Below are 11,398 nucleotides of genomic sequence, written 5' to 3' on the forward strand. Positions count from 1 at the left end.
AGGTGATGTCACAGCTCACCTCCTCCTCCTGTACAATGACTGATAACACCTCTATATACAGTAGATTACACAGAATCCACCATTCACAATAGGTGATGTCACAGCTCACCTCCTCCTCCTGTACAATGACTAATAACACCTCTATATACAGTAGATAACACAGGATCCACCATTCACAATAGATGATGTCACAGCTCACCTCCTCCTCCTGTACAATGACTGATAACACCTCTATATACAGTAGATAACACAGGATCCACCATTCACAATAGGTGTTGTCACAGCTCACCTCCTCCCCCTCCTGTACAATGACTGATAACACCTCTATATACAGTAGATAACACAGGATCCACCATTCACAATAGATGATGTCACAGCTCACCTCCTCCTCCTGTACAATGACTGATAACACCTCTATATACAGTAGATAACTCAGGATCCACCATTCACAATAGATGATGTCACAGCTCACCTCCTCCTCCTGTACAATGACTGATAACACCTCTATATACAGTAGATAACACAGGATCCACCATTCACAATAGGTGTTGTCACAGCTCACCTCCTCCCCCTCCTGTACAATGACTGATAACACCTCTATATACAGTAGATAACACAGGATCCACCATTCACAATAGATGATGTCACAGCTCACCTCCTCCTCCTGTACAATGACTGATAACACCTCTATATACAGTAGATAACTCAGGATCCACCATTCACAATAGGTGATGTCACAGCTCACCTCCTCCTCCTGTACAATGACTGATAACACCTCTATATACAGTAGATAACACAGGATCCACCATTCACAATAGGTGATGTCACAGCTCACCTCCTCCCCCTCCTGTACAATGACTGATAACACCTCTATATACAGTAGATAACACAGGATCCACCATTCACAATAGGTGATGTCACAGCTCACCTCCTCCTCCTGTACAATGACTGATAACACCTCTATATATAGTAGATAACACAGGATCCACCATTCACAATAGGTGATGTCACAGCTCACCTCCTCCTCCTGTACAATGACTGATAACACCTCTATATACAGTAGATTACACAGAATCCACCATTCACAATAGGTGATGTCACAGCTCACCTCCTCCTCCTGTACAATGACTAATAACACCTCTATATACAGTAGATAACACAGGATCCACCATTCACAATAGATGATGTCACAGCTCACCTCCTCCTCCTGTACAATGACTGATAACACCTCTATATACAGTAGATAACACAGGATCCACCATTCACAATAGGTGTTGTCACAGCTCACCTCCTCCCCCTCCTGTACAATGACTGATAACACCTCTATATACAGTAGATAACACAGGATCCACCATTCACAATAGATGATGTCACAGCTCACCTCCTCCTCCTGTACAATGACTGATAACACCTCTATATACAGTAGATAACTCAGGATCCACCATTCACAATAGGTGATGTCACAGCTCACCTCCTCCTCCTGTACAATGACTGATAACACCTCTATATACAGTAGATAACACAGGATCCACCATTCACAATAGGTGATGTCACAGCTCACCTCCTCCCCCTCCTGTACAATGACTGATAACACCTCTATATACAGTAGATAACACAGGATCCACCATTCACAATAGATGATGTCACAGCTCACCTCCTCCTCCTGTACAATGACTGATAACACCTCTATATACAGTAGATAACTCAGGATCCACCATTCACAATAGGTGATGTCACAGCTCACCTCCTCCCCCTCCTGTACAATGACTGATAACACCTCTATATACAGTAGATAACACAGGATCCACCATTCACAATAGGTGATGTCACAGCTCACCTCCTCCTCCTGTACAATGACTGATAACACCTCTATATATAGTAGATAACACAGAATCCACCATTCACAATAGGTGCTGTCACAGCTCACCTCCTCCTCCTGTACAATGACTGATAACACCTCTATATACAGTAGATAACACAGGATCCACCATTCACAATAGGTGATGTCACAGCTCACCTCCTCCTCCTGTACAATTGCCTTTGATTCGGTGACATGTGCAAAAGAAATTGAAGCTGATTAGAGCCTGTCTCCTTTTTTTACCTTTATCTATGTGAAGAGTAAATGAAGCAGGAGTCTAACATTAGGCCAGAGGACATATTAAAAATTGCAAGATACTTTTTTTGTTTTTTAAACATACTATTTTAAAAACTAGGAGATTTTCTAACCCCACATTCCCATTAATCACAAGAAGTGACAGTGAGCACCACTGCAGACGATCTCTTCTATTCTGCGCTTATCTGTATGTTACTATAATGTAGACAATATATAGGAATTAATTAAAAAAAATGTAATTCAGAAAAGCAAAACCCCACAAACACTCCCCCGGGAGAGGGACCACCCCACAAACACTCCTTTGGGAGAGGGGCCACCCCAAAAAACTCTCCCGGGACAGGGACCGCCCCCACAAACACTTCCCTGGGACAGAGACCACCCCACAAACACTCCCCGGGACAGGGACCGCCCCCACAAACACTCCCCCGGGACAGAGACCACCCCACAAACACTCCCCGGGACAGGGACCGCCCCCACAAACACTTCCCTGGGACAGAGACCACCCCACAAACACTCCCCGGGACAGGGACCGCCCCCACAAACACTTCCCTGGGAGAGAGACCACCCCACAAACACTCCCCGGGACAGGGACCGCCCCCACAAACACTCCCCCGGGACAGAGACCACCCCACAAACACTCCCCGGGACAGGGACCGCCCCCACAAACACTTCCCTGGGACAGAGACCACCCCACAAACACTCCCCGGGACAGGGACCGCCCCCACAAACACTTCCCTGGGAGAGAGACCACCCCACAAACACTCCCCGGGACAGGGACCACCCCCACAAACACTCCCCCGGGACAGAGACCACCCCACAAACACTCCCCGGGACAGGGACCGCCCCCACAAACACTCCCCCGGGACAGAGACCATCCCACAAACACCCCCGGGACTGGGACCGCCCCACAACCACTCGCCCGGGACAGGGACCACCCCCACAAACTCCCTCGGGACAGGGACCGCCCCCACAAACACTCCCCCTGGACAGGGACTGCCCCCCCACAAACACTCCCCCGGGACAGGGACCGCCCCACACAGACACTCCCCCGGGACAGGGACCGCCCCGCACAGACACTCCCCCAGGACAGACACCATCCCACAAACACTCCCCCGGGACAGGGACCGCCCACACAGACACTCCCCCGGGACAGGGATCGCCCCACACAAACACTCCCCCGGTACAGACACCATCCCACAAACCCTCCCCCGGGACAGGGACCGCCCCCACAAACACTCCCCCGGGACAGGGACTGCCCCCCACAGACCCTCCCCCGGGACAGGGATCGCCACCACAAGCACTCCCCTGGGACAGACTGCCCCCCACAGACACTCCCTGAGACAGGCTCTGCCCCACATACCTCCAACCAGGACAATCCAAACCCCTCAGAAAACCCCTCTTCAGGACAGTGAACCCCACAGATGCCCCCTCCCCAGCACAGGCTGAACCCTTTTTGGACATGAGCACTCCCATTCCCATCAGCCACAGGTGATTTTAAGCAGATTAGCTGGTCCATTCCTGACCCATAAATTGTAGGCTTTTTGCCCAGGAGAGGTGACAAAACAGGACAGGGACCCAATTTCCGAAGGACGTCTTGACATGGCAGTTGGGCTCACATATATTGGCCAATCTATGAGCTAAGTACCTTCTTTTTTACTGCATTTTTGATAGCAATTTTGTAGATAAATATTTCATATATACATTATATTGCTCTTTCCCCATTTTCTATGGCAGTAATGCAGTTTCAATGTTCTAGAGTAATCATTTTTGGTAAATCATGGGGTAACCTTTATTATTTTTCAAGTAATGTTTATTTTTATCCGTTGCCATCTGTTCACACTAGCTTGGATGAGCTGGTCTTTTTCTCTTTGTATCTCCCCCTTCCCAAGGACAGGCCGAACCTCTCAGACACCCCCTCCCCAGGAACGTCTGAACCTCACAGACACCCCCTCCCCAGAACAGGCCGATCCTCACAGACACCCCCTCCCCAGAACAGGCCGAACCTCACAGACACCCCCTCCCCAGAACAGGCCGATCCTCACAGACACCCCCTCCCCAGAACAGGCCGATCCTCACAGACACCCCCTCTCCAGGACAGGCCGAACCTCACAGACACCCCCTCCCCAGGACAGGCCGAACCTCACAGATACCCCCTCCCCAGGAAAGGCCGAACCTCTCAGACACCCCCTCCCCAGAACAGGCCGAACCTCTCAGACACCCCCTCTCCAGGACAGGCCGAACCTCTCAAACGCCCCTTCCCCAGGACAGGCCGAACCTCACAGACCCCCCTCCCCAGGACAGGCCGAACCTCACAGATACCCCCTCCCCAGGATAGGCTGAACCTCACAGATACCCCCTCCCCAGGACAGGCCGATCCTCACAGACACCCCCTCACCAGGACAGGCCGAACCTCACAGATACCCCTCCCCAGAACAGGATGAACCACACAGGCACCCTCCCATGAAAGGTCGCATCCCACAGACACCTCCCCAGGACAGGCCTCACACCTCAGACTCCCTCCCCCCCAGAACAGACCGCTCCCCAGACACTCTTCAAGGACAGGCTTCACCCCACAGCCTCACCTTCCAGGACAGACCGTACCCCACAGCCCTACCCCCTAGATCAGATTGCACCCTCAGATTTCTTCCCCCACAGGACAGGTCGCCCCCTACAGCCACTGACCTAGAAGAAGCCATACCACACCACAAATGTGAAAAAATAAACAAATTAAGCTTTTTCTTTCCATTCGTGCAAAAGAGATGAGATGTGCCCGATGGGAGACAAGTCTAGGGATGCTGCAGCCGCGGGAGCAGATTTAGGATACGCCGCTCACAGCTCCAGCAACATGCGGCCTCCTCCTGACCTGTCCTCATTTTAGAAGCTCATACACCATGTTCCAAATTATTATGCAAATTACATTTTTCTCAGATTTTTTAAATGGTTGGTGCAAATGTCAGTCTAATAAAAGTCATCATCCGTTAGATTATACATCGCATTTTATTGAAGAAACCTCCCAATGATAACAGTATAATCTCCAAAATGAATAAAACCTCACAATGCGCTGTTCCAAATTATTAGGCACAGTAGAATTTCTAAATATTTGATATGTTTTAAAGAACTGAAAATGCTCATTTGTGGAATTTGCAGCATTAGGACATCACATTCACTGAGCAAAAAAGCTATTTAACTCCAAAACATCCTAACGGGCCAAGTTACATGATAACATAGGAGCCCTTCTTTGATGTCACCTTCATAATTCTTGCATCCATTGAATTTGTGAGTTTTTGGAGAGTTTCTGCTTGTATTTCTTCGCCTCCCAGAGCTGCTGTTTTGATGTGAACTGCCTCCCACCCTCATAGATCTTTTGCTTGATGATCCTCCAAAGGTTCTCTATAGGGTTGAGGTCAGGGGAAGATGGTGGCCACACCATGAGTTTATCTCCTTTTATGCCCATAGCAGCCAATGACTCAGAGGTATTCTTTGCAGCATGAGATGGTGCATTGTCAGCATGAAGATGATTTTGCTCCTGAAGGCACGTTTCTGCATTTTATACCATGGAAGAAAGTTGTCAGTCAGAAACTCTATATACTTTTCACACCTTCAGGAACCTTAAAGGGCCCTACCAGCTGTTTCCCCATGATTCCAGCCCAAAACATGACTCCTCCACCTCCTCGCTGACATCGCAGCCTTGTTGGGACATGGTGGCCATCCACCAACCATCCACTACTCCATCCATCTGGACCATCCAGGGCTGCTCGACACTCATCAGTAAACAAGACTGTTTGAAAATTAGTCTTCATGTATGTCTGGGCCCACTGCAACCGTTTCTGCTTGTGAACACTCTTTAGGGGTGGCCGAATAGTAGGTTTATGCACCACAGCAAGCCTTTGAAGGATCCTACACCGTGAGGTTCGAGGGACTCCAGATGCACCAGCAGCTTCAAATATCTGTTTGCTGCTTTGTAATGGTATTTTGGCAGCTGCTCTCTTAATCTAATGAATTTGTCTGGCAGAAACCTTCCTCATTATGCCTTTATCTGCATGAACTCTGCTCTGTTTCAGTCACAAATCTCTTCACAGTATGATGATCACTCTTAAGTTTTCGTGAAATATCTAATGTTTTCATACCTTGACCAAGGCATTGCACTATTTAATGCTTTTCAGCAACAGAGAGATCCTTTTTATTTCCCATATTGCTTGAAACCTGTGGACTGCTTAATAATGTGGAACATCATTTTTAAGTAGTTTTCCTTTAATTAGAATCACCTGGAAAACTAATTATCACATGTGTTTAAGATTGATTTCAGTGATTCATTGAGCCCTGAGACACAAAACCATCCACGAGTTTATTTGAAAAACAAAACAATTAAATCTTTATTACACTTAAAACCAATTTGCATAATAATTTGGAACACAGTTTATTTAGAGGACGCCTTTGTGACCCCAAGCTGTTAGTGCACCGAGTATAAAGGGTCCGGCTACCAGAAATTATACCCCACGCACCGTAACCCCAGGAGGCCTTCACAAGGGAACATCACATCTCCAGTACTGTCCCATCTATCCCCAACCCACACCATCTCATCCTCATGATACCCCGGTACTGAGCCTCTGCCGTATGTGTCCTATTACTGCACCTGCTGTGCGGTACACAGACCCCATAATAATGGCTACCACTGCACCCCTTACATAGGAATGATGTCTCCTTTGTGCCCTCTAGATGGTAAAATTGCCCCCTAGAAAATATTAATGCCCTGTGCAAGTGCCCTCAAAAACAGTGCCCACCTTTTGCCCCTAGAAATGAATAATGCCCCATGTTCACCTTTGACAGTTGCAATTCTCTGAGTGCCCCTATAATATTAATACTTACGTGTCCTCCCACGTACAGCTCCCCTATACACACTATGATGGACCCACAGCCCCGTATACACAGTATGATGGACCCACAGCCCCGTATACACAGTATGATGGACCCACAGCCCCTATACACAGTATGATGAGTCCACAGCTCCTTCATAAACAGTATGGTGGGCCCACAGCCCCCTATACACCGTATGATGCCCCCACGGCTCCCCTATACATAGTATAATGCATCCATCATCCCCTATACACACTATGATGGGCCTACAGCTCCCCTATACATAGTATGATCCCTCCACCGCTCCCCTATACACAATATGATGGGCCCTCAGCTCCCCTATATACAGTATGACAGGCCCCCAGCTCCTCTATACACAGTATGATGCCCCCACCGCTCCCCTATACACAGTATAATGCCCCCACCGCTCCCCTATACACACTATGATGGGCCCACAGGTCCCTTATGCCCAGTATTATGGGCCTACAGCTCCCCCATACATAGTATGAGGGGGTCCACAGCTTCCATGTAAACAATATGAGGGGCCCACAGCTCTGCTATACAGTATCATGCCCCCACAGGTCCCCAAGTATGATGGACCCTTAGCTTCCCTATACACAGTATAATATCCTCCTTGCTCCCCGAAAACACAATATAAGGACCCCCACAGTGGTCCATACACTGCATAATGACCCCAACAGTATGCCCCACACTGTATGATAGACCCCTCAGTCCCTACACTTTATGAGAGCCCCCTCACTAAAAAATGGCCCTCCCATACTGTATTATGGCACCCTAAACTATAATGAACCCCTCAATAGTCCCCACACTGTATGATGGCCCTTACATTAGCTCCTACCCTAGATAATGTCCCTCAAACTATGATGGCTGCACATTTGCACCCATGCTGTATAATGTCCCCCAGACTTTGAAAGACCACCCCCCACAGTAGCCCCCACACTGTATAAGTGTCCCCCATACTTTATCATGCCCCCACAGTCACATCACACATTTTAAATAAAATAAAACTATCATACACTAACCCAACCCAGGATCCTGAGGAGTCCTCCTGCACCGCCCGGGACCCTGACCTACTGGGCGCGCGTCGGTGCTTCTGACACTGCAGCCTCTGCTGCTCTCTAGACCCCAGGAATAATCAACCTGCGGCTACTGAACAGAGATCGGTAGTGCAGGGAGATCATGACTACATATAGCTGCGGGAGGGCCCCTGTGAGTACATGGCCCGGGGCAACCGCACCCACTGCCCCCCGCTGCTACACTCCTGCCGCTCAGGTCCAATTATCAGAAACAGAAATAAATCTAATATATAATTGCCTAGAATACTACTTCCTGCAATTTGTGCCAACTTCCGTGGCTTTGTCCAGAGCTAATGTCCGGAGCTAATGTCCGGAGATAAGTGACGTCACCAGTGTCCTACACCCAGGCAGAGCACAGGGGCCCCAGGCAGCATATGGGGCCCCAGGCAGAGCACAGTGGCCCCAGGCAGAGCACAGGGGCCCCAGGCAGCATATGGGGCCCCAGGCAGAGCACAGTGGTCCCAGGCAGAGCACAGGGGCCCCAGGCAGCCTATGGGGCCCCAGGCAGAGCACAGTGGCCCCAGGCAGAGCACAGGGGCCCCAGGCAGCATATGGGGCCCCAGGCAGAGCACAGGGGCCCCAGGCAGCATATGGGGCCCCAGGCAGAGCACAGTGGCCCCAGGCAGAGCACAGGGGCCCCAGGCAGAACATGGGGCCCCAGGCAGAGCACAGGGGCCCCAGGCAGCATATGGGGCCCCTGGCAGAGCACAGGGGCCCCAGGCAGCATATGGGGCCCCAGGCAGCATATGGGGCCCCAGGCAGAGCACAGTGGCCCCAGGCAGAGCACAGGGGCCCCAGGCAGCATATGGGGCCCCAGGCAGAGCACAGGGGCCCCAGGCAGCATATGGGGCCCCAGGCAGAGCACAGTGGCCCCAGGCAGCATATGGGGCCCCAGGCAGAGCACAGTGGCCCCAGGAGGAGCACAGGGGCCCCAGGCAGCATATGGGGCCCCAGGCAGAGCACAGTGGTCCCAGGCAGAGCACAGGGGCCCCAGGCAGCTTATGGGGCCCCAGGCAGAGCACAGTGGCCCCAGGCAGAACATGGGGCCCCAGGCAGAGCACAGGGGCCCCAGGCAGAACATGGGGCCCCAGGCAGAGCACAGGGGCCCCAGGCAGCATATGGGGCCCCAGGCAGAGCACAGTGGTCCCAGGTAGAGCACAGGGGCCCCAGGCAGAACATGGGGCCCCAGGCAGAGCACAGGGGCCCCAGGCAGAGCACAGGGGCCCCAGGCAGCATATGGGGCCCCAGGCAGAGCACAGTGGTCCCAGGTAGAGCACAGGGGCCCCAGGCAGCCTATGGGGCCCCAGGCAGAGCACAGGGGCCCCAGGCAGCATATGGGGCTCCAGGCAGAGCACAGGGGCCCCAGGCAGCATATGGGGCCCCAGGCAGAGCACAGTGGCCCCAGGCAGAGCACAGGGGCCCCAGGCAGAACATGGGGCCCCAGGCAGAGCACAGGGGCCCCAGGCAGAGCACAGGGGCCCCAGGCAGCATATGGGGCCCCAGGCAGAGCACAGGGGCCCCAGGCAGCATATGGGGCCCCAGGCAGAGCACAGCGATATTTTGGACCACTGTGCGGTGTTTCAGACCCCCTGTGTGATGTCTGGGGCCCTGTTCTTAAGTATATTAAAGATTGAAGTAACGTATATTAAAGTATATTATAGATCAAATTTGACACGTTTATGAGCACCATTGAGTGATATACTCAAGAATGACATAATTTTTCAACATTTTATGGTTTCAAACTGTAAACACTCAGAGTTTTTTTTACTTCAACCAGAAAACCTTAACGGTTCATAAAAAACTTGACTGTTCAGGATATGATAAAAGTCATAGTATTCTGAATCTTTAACTTATAAAGATACCTTTACATGGGGTGATCATTGGTTCCAGAGAGGCTTTCGGCCGATAATCGTACACATGGCTGGTGACAGGACAATACAATATAAACGTTCAAAGGTAAACACTGATAACGTTAAAATCTAATATATAATTGCCGAGAATACTACTTCCGGCAATTTGTGCCAACTTCCGTGGCTTTGTCCGGAGATAATGTCCGGAGATAAGTGACGTCACCAGCGTCCTACACCCGCTCAGGGTGGACAAAGATATATGCCTTCGTGGTGCGCGGCACTTTTCTGATTGGTTGCCGCCTGCCGCGAGCGACCAATCAGAAATGTGCCGTACTGTCAAGAATTGTCAAGAGCTGGTGAGTGCAGCCATTTTTTGTTCTTTCTTACTATTATTTATTAATTGTATTATTCTTACATTTGAATAAATAAAGTATATATGGATTCTAGACTCCCGATTCTTTAGAATCGGGCTGCCATCTAGTGTAACATAAAAGGATGGATCATATATGGAATAACGGCAGAGAACGGGCCGCATATGGGGGTCTCCGTGTAATCAGGCACATATGGGGTCTCCATGTAATCAGGGCACATATGGGGTCTCTGTGTAATCAGGACACATACGGGGTCTCCGTGTAATCAGGACACATACGGGGTCTCCGTGTAATCAGGACACATACGGGGTCTCCGTGTAATCAGGGCACATATGGGGTCTCCGTGTAATCAGGACACATACGGGGTCTCCGTGTAATCAGGACACATACGGGGTCTCCGTGTAATCAGGGCACATATGGGGTCTCCGTGTAATCAGGGCACATATGGGGTCTCCGTGTAATAAGGACACATATGGGGTCTCCGTGTAATCAGGGCACATATGGGGTCTCCGTGTAATCAGGGCACATATGGGGTCTCCGTGTAATAAGGACACATATGGGGTCTCCGTGTAATCAGGGCACATATGGGGTCTCCGTGTAATCAGGCACATATGGGGTCTCCATGTAATCAGGGCACATATGGGGTCTCTGTGTAATCAGGACACATACGGGGTCTCCGTGTAATCAGGGCACATATGGGGTCTCTGTGTAATCAGGACACATACGGGGTCTCCGTGTAATCAGGCACATATGGGGTCTCCATGTAATCAGGGCACATATGGGGTCTCCGTGTAATCAGGGCACATATGGGGTCTCCATGTAATCAGGACACATACGGGGTCTCCGTGTAATCAGGCACATATGGGGTCTCCGTGTAATCAGGGCACATATGGGGTCTCTGTGTAATCAGGACACATACGGGGTCTCCGTGTAATCAGGGCACATATGGGGTCTCTGTGTAATCAGGACACATACGGGGTCTCTGTGTAATCAGGACACATATGGGGTCTCCGTGTATTCAGGCCACATATGGGGTCTCTGTGTAATCAGGACACATATGGGGTCTCCGTGTAATCAGGACACATATGGGGTCTCCGTGTAATCAGGGCACAT

This window comes from Ranitomeya variabilis, chromosome 5 (assembly GCF_051348905.1).
Source record: "Ranitomeya variabilis isolate aRanVar5 chromosome 5, aRanVar5.hap1, whole genome shotgun sequence".
Taxonomy (NCBI): domain Eukaryota; kingdom Metazoa; phylum Chordata; class Amphibia; order Anura; family Dendrobatidae; genus Ranitomeya; species Ranitomeya variabilis.